This window comes from Oncorhynchus gorbuscha, linkage group LG06, assembly GCF_021184085.1.
Source record: "Oncorhynchus gorbuscha isolate QuinsamMale2020 ecotype Even-year linkage group LG06, OgorEven_v1.0, whole genome shotgun sequence".
In the NCBI taxonomy this organism is placed as follows: domain Eukaryota; kingdom Metazoa; phylum Chordata; class Actinopteri; order Salmoniformes; family Salmonidae; genus Oncorhynchus; species Oncorhynchus gorbuscha.
In genome coordinates this window covers 59,909,087-59,928,191 of record NC_060178.1, presented here as the reverse complement: position 1 = coordinate 59,928,191, position 19,105 = coordinate 59,909,087, and the positions used below count along the sequence as shown (strand labels likewise).

General features: G+C 41.7%; 1 non-coding gene across 1 annotated transcript; it reads left to right on the top strand.

The window, feature by feature from the left end:
* Positions 1-999: 999 nt before the first annotated feature.
* LOC124038808 lies at positions 1,000-1,052 on the top strand. The gene has a single exon (XR_006839409.1). It is a non-coding gene; the product is annotated as a U7 small nuclear RNA (small nuclear RNA).
* The last annotated feature ends 18,053 nt before the right edge of the window (positions 1,053-19,105 follow it).

The following is a 19,105-nucleotide window of genomic DNA, read 5'->3' as shown; positions in this document are numbered from 1 at the left end:
CGAGAGCAACTGGATGTAACTAGCAGTAGTTAGCCACCAACACCCAATTACAAATCTGCAAACATCAACAGTCTAAGTTGACCATCCTGAACAAATATTACAAAGCGAACATTGCAAAGGAGGCATGTTTACATAATTGTATAAAGCTGCATCAAGAGTAATATTTAATAATACATTTCACGGGAAGCCATGATGGACACTAAACACTCTCAGGCAGCCCGGCTACTACCAACGAGGATCTCATTGTGCATGTGCTACTGTATCCCAGAACCCCCGCTTTAATTATTGAACTCTTAAAGGGATAGTGCCATCTTGTGGAAATAAACAAATACAGCTAGGTGCTTTTACCACCCGACTAACTACATAAGGATAGAAACACAGCGAGAGAGAGAAAATAAATATCCCACAGAAGAAAATACTTTAGTTTCCATAGAATACTATAGCACTGATTATAGAATGCTGTAGTAAACTGTAGTATACTATAGAATATTATTCTACACACTATCCCTAGATCACGTGTGGACTCCCGAGTGGCGCAGTGGTCTAAGGCACTGCATCTCAGTGCAAGAGCCGTCACTATAGTCCCTGGTTTATTCCAGGCTGTATCACATCTGGCCTTGATTGGGAGTCCCATAGGGCGGCGCACAATTGGCCCAGCGGCGTCTGGGTTTGGCCGGTGTAGGCTGTCATTCTAAATAAGAATTTGTTCTTAAAGGACTTGCTTAGTGAAGTAAATTTTACATAAAAAATAAAATAGTGCCTACTATAGAATGCTGTAGAATACTTTAAAAAATACTTAATTTTCTGCAAAAAAATACTACACAAATTAATTTGCATATATTCTTCCCATTCCCCTCCCCCATATTCCAATTTGTGCCACCCATAAGTTAGAAACCTACATGCCAAGTATATACCCACATTATTTTCAGTTCATGTTATAGAAAAGAGTTGAGTGCTGAATTGCAGTATCTGTTCGGACTCCAGTCCTACATGTTATGGGAAATTTGCTCTTTTAGTATTTCTCTAGTAGGTTTACTCAAGGAGAAACCCTCAAATAAAACCACTATTAAATTACAGTCTGCAAAAACACTGCTTCAGGACTTCTGTGGGAGTATAACCTAGGTTAAAGTAAATACATTCATGGATAAGAAACTTGAGTTCTGTTATTTTTTATATTGATTGATTTTGGCCTTGAAGTGTTTCAGAATGGTTGAGACGGGTACTTATTGAACTTCTGTATTGAACTGGCGGCAAACAGCTGCTGTCTAACAGCAGGAATACTGTAGTTGTCCATTTGGAAGATGAGGTAGAATAAAGTTCAGGGGATTTACACTTACTCTGGACTGCATGAGTTGATATGCATAGTACAGAATCCCATTCTCTCCCACATGAAAAAATACTGTAGTATACTATGGTATGACAACCACAGTATTCATTTTAGTGTTTTGCCGACAATATTGTAATATTTACTGTATTATACTGTATTATTTACAGTTAACTATAGTATAGTGGATGTGAGAGAGATAAATAGAGACAGAAAAAGAGAGAGGGAACGGGAGGGAATAAGTAAAGAGAGATGTTATAAATTGTATTCAAATCAAATGTATTTATATAGCCCTTCTTACATCAGCTGATATCTCAAAGTGCTGTACAGAAACCAAACCTAAAACCCCAAACAGCAAGCAATGCAGGTGTAGAAGCACAGTGGCTAGGAAAAACTCCCTAGAAAAAGGCAAAAACCTAGGAAGAAACCTAGAGAGGAACCAGGCTATGAGGGGTGACCAGTCCTCTTCTGGCTGTGCCGGGTGGAGATTATAACAGAACATGGCCAAGATGTTAAAATGTTCATAAATGACCAGCATGGTCAAATAATAATAATCACAGTAGTTGTCGAGGGTGCAGCAAGTCAGCACCTCAGGAGTAAATGTCAGTTGGCTTTTCATAGATCATTAAGAGTATCTCTACCACTCCTGCTGTCTCTAGAGAGTTGAAAACAACAGGTCTGGGACAGGTAGCATGTCTGGTGAACAGGTCAGTGTTCCACAGCCGCAGGCAGAACAGTTGAAACTGGAGCAGCAGCACGGCCAGGTGGACTGGGGACAGCAAGGAGTCATCATGACAGGTAGTCCTGAGTCATGATCCTAGGGCTCAGGTCCTCCGAGAGAGAGAAAGAAAGAGAGAAAGTGAGAATTAGAGAGAGCATACTTATATTCACACAGGACACCGGATAAGACAGGAGAAGTACTCCAGATATAACAGACTGACCCTAGCCCCCCGACACATAAACTACTGCAGCATAAATAATGGAGGCTGAGACAGGAGGGGTCAGGAGACACTGTGGCTCCATCCGATGATACACCCAGACAGGGCCAAACAGGCAGGATATAACCCCACCCACTTTGCCAAAGCACAGCCCCACACCACTAGAGGGATATGTTCAACCACCAACTTACCATCCTGAGACAAGGCCGAGTATAGCCCACAAAGATCTCCGCCACTGCACAGCCCAAGGGGAGGCGCCAACCCAGACAGGAAGATCACGTCAGTGACTCAACCCGCTCAAGTGACGCACCCCTCCTAGGGACGGCATGGAAGAGCACCAGTAAGCCAGTGACTCAGGCTCTGTAATAGGGTTAGAGGCAGAGAATCCCATTCAGGCTAGGGTCTATTTCTCTCCATTTCCGCCTGACTGAAGTGAACTGCCTGTTGCTCAGACCCTGAAACCAGGATATGATTATAATTGGTACAATTTGATAGAAAACACTCTGATGTTGGTAGAAATGTTAAAATAATTTAGGAGACTATAACACAATAGATATGGTAGGAGAAAATCGAAAGAAAAACCAACCAGAATTTTCTTTTTGAGAGAGCCCATGCTCTTCCATTAGAAAAATTAGGGAAAAAATAAAATCCAGCTCCCAGTATGCAATTTCGATGGCTTCCAATGGATATCAGTAGTCTTTGTTCAAGGTTTCAGGCTTGTTTCTTCCCAAACGAGGAATAATTACAGACTTGGAAATCAGTCTGTGCAAGCGCGACAAAGAGGATGTGTACCTGCTAATATTGTTTTCCTATTGAACATACTTCTTTCCGTATGAAATATTATAGTTTAACCTGTTACTCCTACCCCCTACTTTTTCGAACATTCTGTTAAAAATCGTGCAACATTTCAGCACCCTTCTGCTCATGCCAGGAATATATTATATGCATATGATTAGTATGTGTGGATAGAAAACACTCAGACGTTTATAAAACTGGTTAAATCACGGCTGTGACTATAACAGAACGTGCGTTTCATCGAAAAGTGCAGGAAAATCTGATCACTGAAAATGGAAAAATATATCCATGCGCCACTTCAACCGATTGATAAAGGTGAACCGCAGTAAATGGGGCCGAGGTTGCAATACCTACAGCTTCCACACTATGTCAACAGTCTTGTCATTTGCCTATGATTTGTTTCTTGGTCAAACGAGCAAGAGACAGCCCATTTCTTCAGGTCTCCGACCCGGATATTTTGGTTGAGATTTACCCGGACATTATTTCCAGACGTACAGCTATAGAATATACATCGCCTCGTGATCAATTTGATCGCTTATTAACGTTTACTAATACCTAAAGTTGCATTACAAAAGTATTTTGAAGTGTTTTGTGAAAGTTTATCGTCAACTTTTTTAATTTTAAAAAATGACGTTACGTTATAAAACGCTATTTTTTCCGTTGATCACACAGTCTTCATAGATCGATATCTAGGCTATATATGGACAATTTTTTTTAATTGAAAAAAAGACCCAATAGTGTTTATGGGACATCTAGGAGTGCCAACAAAGAAGATGGTCAAAGGTAATGAATGTTTTATATATTTTTTTGCGGTTTGTGTAGCGCCGACTATGCTAATTATTTTGTTTACATCCCCTGCGGGTCTTTTGGGGTGTTACATGCTATCAGATAATAGCTTCTCATGCTTTCGCCGAAAAGCATTTTAAAAATCTGACTTGTTGCCTGGATTCACAACGAGTGTAGCTTTAATTCAATACCCTGCATGTGTATTTTAATGAACGTTTGAGTTTTAACGAGTGCTATTAGCATTTAGCGTAGCGCATTTGCATTTCCAGATGTCTAGATGGGATGCCTGCATATCAGGTAGGAGCAAGAGGTTAATTACATTTTAGGGATTCTGAGGATTAGATAGAAACGTATTTTGACTTGTTTTAACAAAGTTTAGCGGTAGCTTTTTGGATTCCTTTCTATTCCTGTTGAACGAGTGGATTACTCAAATCGATGGCGCCAACTAAATTGACTTTTTAGGATAAAAAGAAGGAATTTATCTAACATAACGACTCTACATGTTGTAGCTGGGACCCTTTGGATGACAAATCAGAGGAAGATTTTCAAAACGTTAGTGAATATTTAATTGCTATTTGTGAATTTATGAAACCTGTGCTGGTGGAAAAATATTATGATGTGGGGCCCAATCCTCAAACAATCGCATGGCATGCTTTCGCTGTAAAGACTATTGTAAATCAGAAGTATTTAAGCTTTTAACTGATATAAGACACTTGTATGTTCCTAAATGTTTAATATCCATAATTTCCAGTTTCACCGGAGGTTGTCCCGCCAGTGGGACGCCTATCCCAGAGAGGGTTTTAATGTCTCTTAGCTGTTTTTGCCACCCCTCTCTGTCAGATGTTTGAAAATCTGGGCTTTGCACAGGACATTCTGCTTTGAGCATACGGAAATGGGTGCAGTTATCCTAGGGCCTGAAGGCAGATTGTGTGAACAGTTTCAACACACTCAATCTGATTGGCAGTGAATAAATCCTACAGCAAAACATTTAAAACAGGTATTTACTGTTTCTATTCCCTCCCTACCTCCCTCCATCCCTCCAAATAAAGATCCTCCACCATATTTTACAGTAGGTATGGGATTCTTGTCTGCTTATGCATTCTCATTTCAACACCCAAACCCACCACTTGTGTGCATGGTTAAAGACCGAATTTTCATGTCATCCAACAAATGTAAACGGCATTGGCACTTGGATCGAAACCGGTGCTATGGTCCGATTACATGATCATAGAGCTCTTTCACCATGAACACAAATGGTGAATTTGGTGTTGAACTGAGAATGCATAAGTAGATAAGATGCCATATTGCATTGCCATCCCAAAGCCCTTGCTTGGAAGTGTACTTCGTCAGAATGCCAAGAAGCTTGCCCTCATCCAAGCCAAGGTGGCGAGACAGTTGTGATGACACCATAGGCCTTGTTGATCTCTGCACCAGACAGGATGCTCTTGCCAGCGTACTTGGGGTCCAAAATGTACGCTGCGGTGTGTATGGGCTTCAGGCAAAAGTCTTCACATTTTTTGATGAATTTCAGAACTGCAGTATCCTCTGCTTGGAGCAACAGTGAAGTGGGCAGGGCAGTACGGATTTCTTCTCTTACATCTGCAAGCGGAGTCTGAACATCAGACAGGATGGCATTGTCCCCCTCAATCCGCGCAATCCTCTTGATGGGGCTGTCCATATCGGCAGACTGTGGCCATTTCTTGGAGAGACTCCTTCCCCTCCAGGAGACTGTCTAACATGATTACATACCGGGTCTTGCTGGGCAGCTTCAATGTGGTGCTCATATTCTTCTCACTTTGCTTGGTGAGATAGATTACTGCTATTAATGACCTTAATAGTAAAGAAATGAAAAATGAAATAAAACTTCTGAAGGACAATGATACAACTTCCCAAGAACATTAAGGGAACCATGACACAACATCCCAAGAACATTAAGGGAACCATGACACAACATCCCAAGAACATTAAGGGAACCATGACACAACATCCCAAGAACATTAAGGGAACCATGACACAACATCCCAAGAACATTAAGGGAACCATGACACAACATCCCAAGAACATTAAGGGAACCATGACACAACTTCCCAAGAACATTAAGGGAACCATGACACAACATCCCAAGAACATTAAGGGAACCATGACACAACATCCCAAGAACATTAAGGGAACCATGACACAACATCCCAAGAACATTAAGGGAACCATGACACAACATCCCAAGAACATTAAGGGAACCATGACACAACATCCCAAGAACATTAAGGGAACCATGACACAACATCCCAAGAACATTAAGGGAACCATGACACAACTTCCCAAGAACATTAAGGGAACCATGACACAACATCCCAAGAACATTAAGGGAACCATGACACAACATCCCAAGAACATTAAGGGGACCATGACACAACATCCCAAGAACATTAAGGGAACCATGACACAACATCCCAAGAACATTAAGGGGACCATGACACAACATCCCAAGAAAGTCCTAAAAACATCCCAGGGACAAATCAGGAACTGGTTCCACCTGACCATTTAGTCACAGTAACTAGGCTTCTCCAAAACTGCACTATGATGCTGCTGATTGGTCATTAGTTGCCGGCCAAACTTGCTAATGGCTTGGTACTCAGTGCTCTATTTTCCCTCTAATCACTCTGACATCAATGCAAATGCAAAATCAAATCAAACACTTCATGGGAGCCCTGGCTTTTGAGTTTGAGCGAAATAGTATCACTTGTTGCTCAGCGAGAGCCAGCTCCTCATAGCTGGTTAATGCATGGAATTAAATAGGTGTTCCTATAAGCCCGTTCTATAGGCTATGTTTTGCAATTGCGTGAGAAAGCAGAGTTTTGATGGCCTCTATTAAAAAGAGGTGGATCCCATCAGCTTTCTATAGTCTAGGTCTACTGTATTTATTTAAACCTTCCTAATATTAAGCACATTGCTTCACTACAACCGCAGTAGCCTACCTGGCTATTCTAAGAACGTCACATTCGCTATTCAAGTGCACACTAATGACGTTTTTATCCCCCCTGCCCTGTTCCATCAGGTGCATGATAATGGCCCATCATGAATCAAAACTCATTTCACAGGTAATTTAGTTTATGTCAAGATAAGGTTAAATTGAGAATAGTCTGATGGGTTAGGACAGTATCACAGTATGTGAAAGACTGCACACAGCTGGGCATCAAAGGCGCATGCATTTTTCGTGTGAAGGTTTCAAATCACAGTCATGTGGATCATGTAGCCGAGCCCATAGGCCAAAATGTGTTGTTAAAGTTTGTCATTCTAAGCATATTCAAATGCCTAGGACCCCTTAAACAGGGTTGGAGAGCCCATAGCCTACAGACCCGAGTGGAAAATGTTTTCTTATAAGCCCAGTCATTGCACAATCACTTTACACCCAATCTGTGTGAAAACTGGCCACTTTAACATGGGACCTGCGAGGTTCTGGTACCGGTTCCGACTTACATTTTTTTGCTTCGAAATCGATCTGTGGATGCCGTAGTAGTTTTTCTGAGCCTATGTGACATAGAATGTGAAATCTGAAACAACTTGAAGCTGTCCCTCCTACCAGTTAAATGCGCAAACTTCTGCATTTAACCATGGAAAGAGGACTGGGAATATGGCCGAATATAAACAGTGTAGTTATTCCCTCCGCATGGCAATCAAACAAGCGAAATGTCGGTTTAGGGACAAAGTGAAGTCGCAATTCAACGACTCAGACACGAGACCTATGTGGCAGGGTCTACAGGAAATCACGGACTACAAGAACACCGATGTCTCGCTTCCAGACAAACTAAACACTTCTTTGCCCCCTTTGATAGTAAGCAGCCCGCTAACAAGGATGGTGCCCCCCTCCTCCTCCTCTGTGGCCGACAAGAGTAAGACACTTAAAAGTGTTAACCCTCGCACGGCTGCTGGCGCAGACGACATCCCTAGCCGAGTACTCAGAGCACCAGCTGGCTGGTGTGTTTACGGACATATTCAATCTCTCCCTGTCCTGGTCTGCCATCCCCACATGCTTCAAGATGGCCTCTATTGTTCCTGTACCCAAGATGATAAAGATGACTGAACTAAATGACTACCGCCCCGTAGCACTCACTTACAGTATGTCATCATGAAGTGCTTTGAGAGACAAGTCAATGATCATATCACCTCCACCTTACCTGCCACCCTAGACCCACTTCAGTTTGCATACTGCCCCAACAGGTCCACAGATTATGTAATGCCTTCACACTACCCTATACCATCTGGACAAAAGGAATACCTACAGTTGAAGTCGGAAGTTTACATACAGTTGAAGTCGGAAGTTTACATACACCTTAGCCAAATACATTTAAACTCAGTTTTTCACATCCTGACATTTAATCCAGGTAAAAATTCCCTGTTTTAAGGTCAGTTAGGATCACCACTTCATTTTAAGAATGTGAAATGTCAGATTAATAGTAGAGAAAATTATTTATTTAAGCTTTTATTTCTTTCATCACATTCCCAGTGGGTCAGAAGTTTACATACACTCAATTAGTATTTGGTAGCATTGACTTTAAATTGTTTAACTTGGGTCAAACGTTTTGAATTACCCTTCCACAAGCTTCCCACAATAAGTTGGGTGAATGTTGGCCCATTCCTCCTGACAGAGCTGGTGTAACTGAGTCAGGTTTGTAGGCCTCCTTACTCGCACATGCTTTTTCAGTTTTGCCCACAAATGTTCTATAGGATTGAGGTCAGGGCTTTGTGATGGCCACTCCAATACCTTGACTTTGTTGTCCTTATGCCATTTTGCCACAACTTTGGAGACATCAAAAATATGAAATAACACATGTGGAATCATGTTCTAACCAAAACAGTCTTGAACAAATAAAACTATACTTTACATTTGAGATTTGTCAAAGTAGCCACCCTTTGCTTTGATGACCGCTTTGCACACTCTTGGCACTCTCTGAACACACTTCATAAGGTAGTCACCTGGCATGCATGTCAATTAACAGGTGTACCTTGTTAAAAGCTGTGGAATTTCTTTCCTTCTTAATGTGTTTGAGCCAATCAGTTGTGTTGTGACAAGGTAGGGTTGGTATACAGAAGATAGCCCTATTTGGTAAAAGACCAAGCCCATATTATGGCAAAAACAGCTCAAATAAGCAAAGAGAAATGACAGTCATTCATTACTTTAAGACATGAAGGTCAGTCAATTGGAAAATTTCAAGAACTTTGAATGTTTCTTCAAGTGTAGTTGCAAAAACCATCAAGCGCTATGATGAAACTGGATCTCATAAGGACTGCCACAGGACAGGAAGACCCAGAGTTACCTTTGCTGCAGAGGATAAGTTCATTAGAGTTACCAGCCTCAGAAATTGCAGCCCAAATAAATGCTTCACAGAGTTCAAGTAACATCTCAACATCAACTGTTCAGAGGAGACCGCGTGAATCAGGCCTTCATGGTCGAATGGCTGCAAAGAAGCCCTTGCTAAAGGACACCAATAATAAGAAGAGGCTTGCTTGAGCCAACATGAGCAATGGACATTAGACCGGTGGAAATCTATCCTTTGGTCTGATGAGTTCAAATTTGATATTTTTGGTTCCAACCGCTGTGTCTTTGTGAGACGCAGAGTAGGTGAACGGATGATCTCCGCATGTGTGGTTCCCACCATGAATCATGGAGGAGGAGGTGTGATGGTGTGGGGGTGCTTTGCTGGTGATACTGTCTGTGATTTATTTACAATTCAAGGCACACTTAACCAACATGGCTACCACAGCATTCTGCAGCAATACGCCACCCCATCTGATTTGGGCTTTGTGGGACTACCATTTGTTGGACTGTTGGAAAAGCATTCCAGGTGAAGCTGGTTGAGAGAATGCCAAGAGTGTGCAAAGCTGTCATCAAGGCGAAGTGTGGCTACTTTGAAATCTCAAATCTCAAACACTTTTTTGGTTGCTACATGATTCCATATGTGTAATTTAATAGTTTTGATGTCTTCTATTCTTCTACATTGTAGAAAGTAGTAATAAAAAAAAGAAAAACCATTGAATGAGTTGGTGTGTCCAACATTTGACTGGTACTGTATATCAATCTCGCAAACCAGGTAACTAAAAGCAACTTTCTAAACAATGTTATGGTTCGTTTCTAGTTTGTTAACGTTAAGTTTGCTGGCTAGCTAGTTCAAATAATGACCATATCATAGCTGACAACATCTTAACAGTTTTATTCATTATTACAGAAAAATAAATTCACAACAAGATCATTATTTAAAAGTTAGTGGCGAGCTAATGCGGAAAATAGCTTACGGTTGTGAGTGTGAGGAAATAAAAGCAGGGAAATTTCAGTAGAATTGTAGAACTTGGACACTGTATCACTGGCCGAACAATATATCCTAATTTGACTTTGGTGCAGGTCATGTTGTTCTTTACATTACTGTCTCTGGTAAACACACACTATATCAGGGCTGCTCAACCCTCTTCCTGGAGATCTACCGTCCTGTGGGTTTTCATTCAAACCCTAATTTAACACACTATATCAAATAAAAATGAAGTTTATTTGTCACATGCACTGGATACAGAAGGTGTAAACAGTATATTAAAATGGTTACTTGCATAGTGGAGTATTTTGTTTAGACATGTAGCAAGCTAGCTAGATAAACAATGAACAATAATCCCAACTCATAACGTTAATACCATACATGAATCTGCAGGTACATAAAGCTAACCAACTAGGTTCAATGTTAGCTAGCTAGCTAACATTAGGCTTTAACTAGCAATGCAAATGGCTTTCTGAGATATGAATAATATTACTACACTGATCATACACGTAACATTAGCTAGCTAACTAACAGTACGATTTAATTTGCAATGAAAAATATAAACATATGATATCTGAAAATGTAGCTAGTTAGACTCTACCCATATACATGGAGGAACACTCATCCTTCTCTGTCACGGATACCATGGTTGCCCTTAGTTTGAACATGTAATCCAGAGACATGCGTTTTATACAACAGCCTTCAGTGAGTTCTATTTTCCACTCCCTCTGTATATTTGCAATCAAATGCCAGATTATTCACCATCTCATTAACTATCATACTCTGCTTACACTAGGCATTCCATTGATTTCAAAACTCGGTCAACTTCTTCCGTGACAACAACGCTGTTGATCGCCATTCCAGGAGACTCTACAATGTCTGATTCAATCAAAATGTTTTTACCTAAACTAGGGATTTCCTCACTGTCTGATTCATTTTCAGAGTCAGAGAGAGTCAAGCATGGCAGGATCGTCCTCCAGAAAGTGGAGAGCATTAGCAACACTTTTGCAGTTCTTTGTGTTATCTTTCAAAAAGGTTGCATTATAAATTATTACCTACACATACTGAGCAGCTCATGTTATAAACAGAAGCATTGCAGACCAATCTGAACTCATTTCTTAGCTTGTCCAGCCCATCCATAATTTCAGCCTATCATGCCTAGCGGGAAGGTTCTGGGCTTTCCGAGGCTAAACCAACTACACTCGTAATTTAACAATTGTATTATAATGTACAGATGGCATACACATTTCTTGTTGAGGCACATGAAAGTTCACATGTTCCAGAAGGCATTGCTGCCAAAAAAAAAATGGATGAAAAAATGTTTACGTTCAAATGCCTCTCCTGTGAAGTAGTGACGTGCAACATACACCTAGTTTCCTGAAACTAGTCATAAATGTGTGACTTGCACTGAGATTGAAACTGCGATGTTCGGAGCTGTAGTTTACAGCCTCTAGCCCTGTGTGCCCGGTGAGTATTTTGGCCATTAATATCAAATCAAATTTTATTGGTCGCATACAAATATTTATCAGTTGTTGTGAGTGTAGTGAAATGCTTGTGTTCCTAGCTCCAACAGTGCAGTAATATCTAGCAATTCACAACAATACACACAAATCTAAAAGTAAAAGAATGGAATTAAGAAATATATACAGTGGGGAGAACAAGTATTTGATACACTGTCATGTTTTGTCATTGATTATCATGTCTTGTCCCTGTGCTTCCCTTCCATTCGTTTCCCTCTGCTGGTCTTATTAGGTTCTTTCCCTCTTTCTATCCCTCTCTCTTCCCCTCCCTCTCTCCCTCTCTCGCTCTCTCTCTCTATCGTTCCCTTCCTGCTCCCAGCTGTTCCTCATTCTCCTAACTACCTCATTTACTCTTTCACACCTGTCCCCTATTTTGCCCTCTGATTAGAGTCCCTATTTCTCCCTCTGTTTTCCGCTTCTGTCCTTGTCGGATCATTGTTTGATGTTTGCTGTTCTGTGTCCTTGTTCCGCCCTGTCGTGTTTTTGCCTTCTTCAGATGCTGCGTGTGAGCAGGTGTCTATGTCAGCTACGGCCTGTGCCTTCCCGAAGCGACCTGCAGTCTGTGGTCGCGTCTCCAGTCGTTCCTCTCTACTGACGAGAGGATTTCAGTTTTCCTGTTTTTGTATTTACCTAAGATAATATCCAGGATTATCGTTTTTGTTTAAGACTGGAATAAAGACTCTGTTTCTGTGAAGTCGCTTTTGGGTCCTCATTCACCAGCATAACATACACTGCCGATTTTGCAGCTTTTCCTACTTACAAAGCAACTGTGAGAGACGGAATCTAAAAAATCCAGAAAATAACATTGTATGATTTTAAGTAACGGGAGCTAAAAAAAAAAAAGGAACATTTGCTATCTAACTGGGAGTCTCCTGAGTGAAAGCATCCGAAGTTCTTCAAAGGTAAATTATTTAATTTGGTTGCTTTTCTTATTTTTGTGAAAATGTTGCCTGCTGCCAGCAGAGCCTAGCATAGCATTATGCCATGATAAACTTACAAAAATGTTTGTCTAGCGTTGGCTGTAACACATATTTTGAAAATTTGAGATGACAGTGTTTGAATATATTTCATTTGCGATTTTCATGAATAGGAAAAGTTTCTAGGGGTATTTATTATGTCCGCTGCGTTATGCTAATTCATTTGAGGCTATGATTACGATCCCGGATCCAGGATTGCTAGTTTCAAGAGATTTTAAACAGGTCAACATTCACAATCCCGCAGGGCCAGAGGGATTACCAGGACGTGTACTCAGAGCATGCTCAGACCAACTGGCAAGTGTCTTCACTGACCTTTTCAACCTTAACCTCTCTCTGTAATACCTACATGTTTCAAGCAGACCACCACAGACCCTCTGCCCAAGAAAGCGAAGTTAACCTGCCTAAATGACTACGGCCCCGTACCACTCATGTCGGTAGCCATGAAGTGCTTTGAAAGGCTGGCCATGGCTCACATCAACACCATCGTCCCAGAAACCCTAGACCGACTCCAATTTGCATACTGCTCCAACAGATCCACAGATGACGCAATCTCAATTGCACTCCACACTGCCCTTTCCCACCTGGAAAGAAGGAACACCTATGTGAGAATGCTGTTACTTGACTACAGCTCAGCGTTCAACAACATTGTGCCCACAAAGCTCCTCACCAAGCTAAGGACCCTGGGACTAAACACCTCCCTCTGCAACTGGATCCTGGACTGGTCGCCCCCAGGTGGTAAGGGTGGGCAGCAACACATCTGCCAGGCTGACTCTCAGGGGTGCGTGCTTAGTTCCCTCCTGTACTCCCTGTTCACCCACAACTGCGTGGCCAGCACAACTCCAACACCATCATTAAGTTTGCTGACGACACAACAGTGGTAGGCCTGATCACCAACAACAACGAGACAGCCTATAGTTAGGAGGTCAGAGACCTGGCAGTGTCGTGCCAGGATAACAACCTCTCTCTCAATGTGAGCAAGACAAAGGAGCTGATCATGGACGATAGGAAACGGAAGGCCGAACACGCCCTCATTCACATCAACGGGGCTGTAGTGGAGCGGGTCATTAGTTTCAAGTTCCTTGGTCTCCACATCACCAACATGGTCCAAACACACCAAGATAGTTGTGAAGAGGGCACAACAACTAATTTTCCCCCTCAGGAGACTGTAAAGATTTGACATGGGTCCCGAGATCCTCACAAAGTTCTACAGCTGCACCACCGAGAGCATCCTGACCGGTTGCATCACCGCCTGGTATGGCAACTGCTCGGCATCCCACCGTAAGTCGCTACAGAAGGTACGGCAAGCGGTACTGGAGCGCCAAGTCTCGGTCCAAAAGGCTCCTTAACAGCTTCTACCCCAAGAAATAAGACTGCTGAAAAATTTATCAAGTTGCCACCCGGACTATTTACACTGACACATCCCTTTATTTTTACACTGCTGCTTCACGCTGTTTATCATCTATGCAGAGTCATTTTACCCCTACCTACATGAACAAATTACCTCGACTAACCTGTACCCCCACACGTTGACTTTAGTTTATTTCGTAAATATGTTATTTTCTTAGCTCTATTTCTGAAATTGTGTTGTTGGTTAAGGGCTTGTAAGTAAGCATTTCACGGTAAGGTCAACACGGCGTGTGTGACAATTAAACATTTATTTGATTTGATTCTCCCTGAACCTTTTAGTGTGTATCCCCCACCTCCCAGTACCCATGGTGCCCCACGGGGGAACGGTGAGCCGCCCACCATTGAGACTTAATGCGGCCCACACATGTGGGTGGTTGTGGACGGAGCAGAGGATAAGACAAAGAGGATCATTAATTAACACGCCGTAATGCAACACTAGATACACCTCATCTCTCAAACAAATGAAGGAGAGAGAAATACAGAGATGCAAACAGAAAGAAGGGGGAGGGAGAGTTATAGCAGGAGAGTCATCTATTGGGAGTTGCAATGCATGACAGACAATGGACAGCGAGCACCATCGATCAATTACCTGAGCCTCCTTATGTTACACTCACATCTACATCAACCTCAGTGAATTCTTAAGCTGTTTATGTTTTATGCAAAAACAACTAGCAAGATGAGACTCAATTGACAGGGTGAGGTTTTCTTTGTGTGTTTGTCCATGTCGCGATGTTATCCACTCACTTTGAATAATGTGACTACGAACAGGAGGGTATCAAATTGATTTTGTGACCCGTGATGTGTTTGATCAATTGCTTTGTCACAAACATCAGGTATCCTCTCAACAGCCAAGGCTTTATGTTCACCATTGATAAGCAAAGAATAAACAATCTGTGTGTACATGGGAGATGGGGAGCACTGCATCATTACTTTCTATGGTTGTCCTTGTTCAAACTCTGCTGCCTCACCCTCTGTGAAAAATGTTTCTTTTTTAAAATGTGTTTGTTTGTTTTTTCAGACAGTAACAGGTATTATAAACTGGGTGGTTTGAGCCCTGAATGCTGATTGGCTGACAGCCATGGTATATCAGACTGTATAGCACGAGTATGACAAAACGTATATTTTTACTGCTCTAATTACGTTGATAACCAGTTTATAATAGCAATACGGCACCTCAGGGGTGTCATGACGTTGGCCTGGGGGGTAGGTTTATGACAGTCATAAATACCTCTTCCCCCCCTTTGTCCTCCCTCTACCCTACTGATGTTACATTTGCAAAACCCTTGGTTAACATAGAGATTCTGGGAACATCAGAAGGTGGGGGGAAATTAACTATATTCTGGTAATGCGACCAATTGAACATATGCGGTGGTACTTAATGAATATGATGTCAGTTTGGTTGTCATCTGAGACATTCTAATCAATGATAAGATGACAAACTCTACAGTGGAAAGTCTACACATCAGAGTTATCGGATTCACATGGAATTGTTGTTCAATTTAAATGTTTGAATATGAAATTATTTGTGATGGGATGAAATGTGGTTTAACTTCTAAAATGTGAGATTTCGGTTTTCATAAGACAGGGCTCTGGTCAATCAGTGGCCCGGCCCTGTGAAGGGACATGGGCAATAAAACTTTTCAAACACTCCCTCCTCTCCCTTCCTATATAAGCCCTTGACGACAATATAACCTCCTGTTCCGAGGACGTGAGGACGACGGTCCGATGTCAGATTGGTTCAGATAATAACTACAGAATGAAGCCAACATCAGCGTGAGCTTTGGTTGCGAATGGTTTGAACTTTGAACTCTTATTCACTACAGAAGTGATACCTCCTAGCCGTTGAGTTTGCAACAGCCGCTGCAAACGAGGGTTAGGAAGGAACAGACAGAGTTTCCAGTCTACCACACAACGACGTTACTACAACGTATTCAATTTACCAGCAGAGACATTCTTCAAAGGACTCGGTTGGGCAACACGGCCTTCCATCTAACACCAACCTACCGAAGCGCCGCTCAGAGTAAATATGTATTGCATTTTCCTTTTACAAATGGGCGGTAATTTAGAATGCATACGATACTGTATTTACAATAGCAGAGCTTCGCCCTTTGTTCCTCAGTCTTCTCGCTCTTTCACTCAAACCCAGACCCTTTTCTTTTGTGTAACAAGCTGTCATATCTGTTCCGCCCGCTAGGGATGTTTTCCTTTATGACGTAATTTGTAATCAAGTTATGATTTAATTATGTGTATGTGTAATTCTGTGGGATTAGATAGGTATTTAGTAAATAAATAATTAAACCCAATTTTGTATTGCTGATTCAAATTGTTAGCCAGGGTTCGTGCAGAACCAAGAACCAAGAATTTCCAACTTTCAGAAGAGACTGAATTAAGATGATGATTAATATTGACTGCTATTGATGTAAAATATTACTAGGTCTTTAAGAGTTTATTCGGAAGATAACAGCTCTATAAATATGATTTTGTGGTGCCCGACTCTCTAGTTAATTACATGTACATGATTAGCTCAATCAGGTAATATTAATTACGGATAAATTATTTTATAGAATAGCATGTCATATCACTTAATCCGGCATAGCCAAAGACGCGACAGGGGCTTGTGGTATATGGCCAATATACCATGGCGTTGCATCATGCTTATTAAGAACAGCCCATAGCCATTTTATATTGGCCATATACCACACCCCCTCCTGCCTTATTGCTTAAATATACAGTGCATTCAGAAAGTATTTAGACCCCCTGCATTTTTACACATATTGTTACATTACCTTCTTATTTTCCCTCATCAATCTACACACAATACACCATAATGACAAAGCGAAAACAGATTTTTAACATATCCTCAGTCTGTGGGATATAAACTACTGTGGCTAGGTGGATGAAGATAGATTTCTGGACAGCACTTTCCTTCAGTAAGGTTTATTTGTCTTGCTGGCTCACCATAAAAAAAGTAACACACTTTATTAAAGGGAGAGAGAGCTCTTTCTTTATTTACCTAGCCAGCTACAGTAGTCTATAATCTGAGCACTCCATTTTATTTTACCTTTATTTAACTAGGCAAGTCAGTTAAGAACAAATTCTTATTTTCAATGACAGCCTAGGAATAATGGGTTAACTGCCTGTTCAGGGGCAGAATGACAGATTTGTACCTTGTCAGCTCGGGGATTTGAACTTGCAACCTTTCGGTTACTACTCCAACGCTCTAACCACTAGGCTACCCTGGCACCCCTTCTCTAAACCTCACTAAGCATTTCAACTGCTGTTTGAAATGTCAACAGCTCATCTTTGCTAAAATTCATGGCTTATCCATTGCACATATTTATGTACACATGTTTGCTATCCCTCTGTGTAAACTTCACTTTTCCCATGCATGACTTATGCTTCATTGCAGGCATTTACAGCCTCCAACATTAAAACATAACCCCCTAAGGGAATATGACCTTCATCTCATAAAAATCTAGAGTCGATTGACGCACCCCTATGTCACATGGTAAAGTAATTCTGAATATTGATTAGCTCCCGTGTGTTTATGCTATAATTACAGATTCTTCTAGTGGCTGCAGCTCATGCTGCATTCAAAACAACTGGGAACTCAAGAAAAAACTTTCTCAGACAGGGAAAAATATATTTTTTACTGGTCTTCCAACTCGGAATTCCATGTCGGAAACTCAGGCATCTTTCTAGAGCTCCAACTATCTGACCTGAAGATCACTGACGTGATTTGACCTTTTATTTGGGATTTAAAATCCTGTCTTTCTGCCAGAATAAAGCTTGTGCCAATTCCATAACATGGGGCTTGTAAAAGCCGTCTTTTTCTACCCAAGATCATCTGGACAAGAATATCTTGACAAAATTGTCTGGAAAACCCAACCATGTGAGCTACAAACTAAGAAGCCAAGAAGCTCTCACGAAAACGACAGCGTTGGTTGTTTGGCTCTAGGACATCTACAAGCTTTACGGCAGTCGTCTGACCTCTCGCGTCGCGGACGTCCTCCTTTCGAAGAGGTCTTCTCACAAAACCAACTTCTCAGACCGAACCGTCGGAGCTATAAACTAATATGCCACCAATATCGAAAGGGGATACTCTCATGAACATGAAAGTGTTCTTCTCTGAACACACAAGCTTCACACAAGATTCTGAAGGTATCCCAGTACCGGGCTGTAAAAGTAGCAAAAAGTGCCACAAATAACTGACCAAATATGGGTCTAATTATTACAGACACTTCAAGACCGGTACTGGGATACAAATGTGTCATTCAATTAGCTTCCATGGGCTATAGCTGTAAAGGGCAAATGTTATGTTTCATCAAATACTATACCGCTCTCCAATACATCTCTTGCCAATTGGCCTGGACCCTTTGTCGACACGGAGCCCCACCGATCCATCACGACTGCTCTGCTGATCTGCTGGCGTAATTCGGCCGATGTGCTCTCAACCAGCCTCTGCGTCATGGATGTGGTGATGATCCATCTGCTAGCTCCGACCCGCTAGCTTCCTGAACGATGTGTCTCCTGCTCACCTAGCGCAATAGTCGGCTACCGAACGGCATCCTTGTTTCATCTGTTGCTGCTCATTGGACCCTATGATCACTCGGCCACACAGATGATGCCTACTGGACTGTTCATTACCACGGTACTTCATTTTGTTTATCAGGCCCATTGTTGTCTCACCTGTTGTTGTCTTAGCTCTCCCAATCAACACCTGTGATTGCTTCGTAACTCTCTCTAATGTCAATATTCCTTGTATACTGTTGGTTAGGGCAGCTCTCATTGTTTTATTTTACTGCGGAGCCCCTAGTCCTACTCAACATGCCTCAGATTGCCCCCTTGTCCCACCCGCACACATGCGGAGACCGCACTTAGAGCTCCCCCTCTATACTGCCCCTGTTGGAGAAAGTGCGTGCCCATAGTAAACTGAAAATATTTTTTCCCAAAATTGCTAATATATGCATATAAAAATTATTATTGAATAGAAAACACTCTAAAGTTTCTAAAACCGTTTAAATAATGTCTGTACGTAAAGCAGAACTCTCAGGGT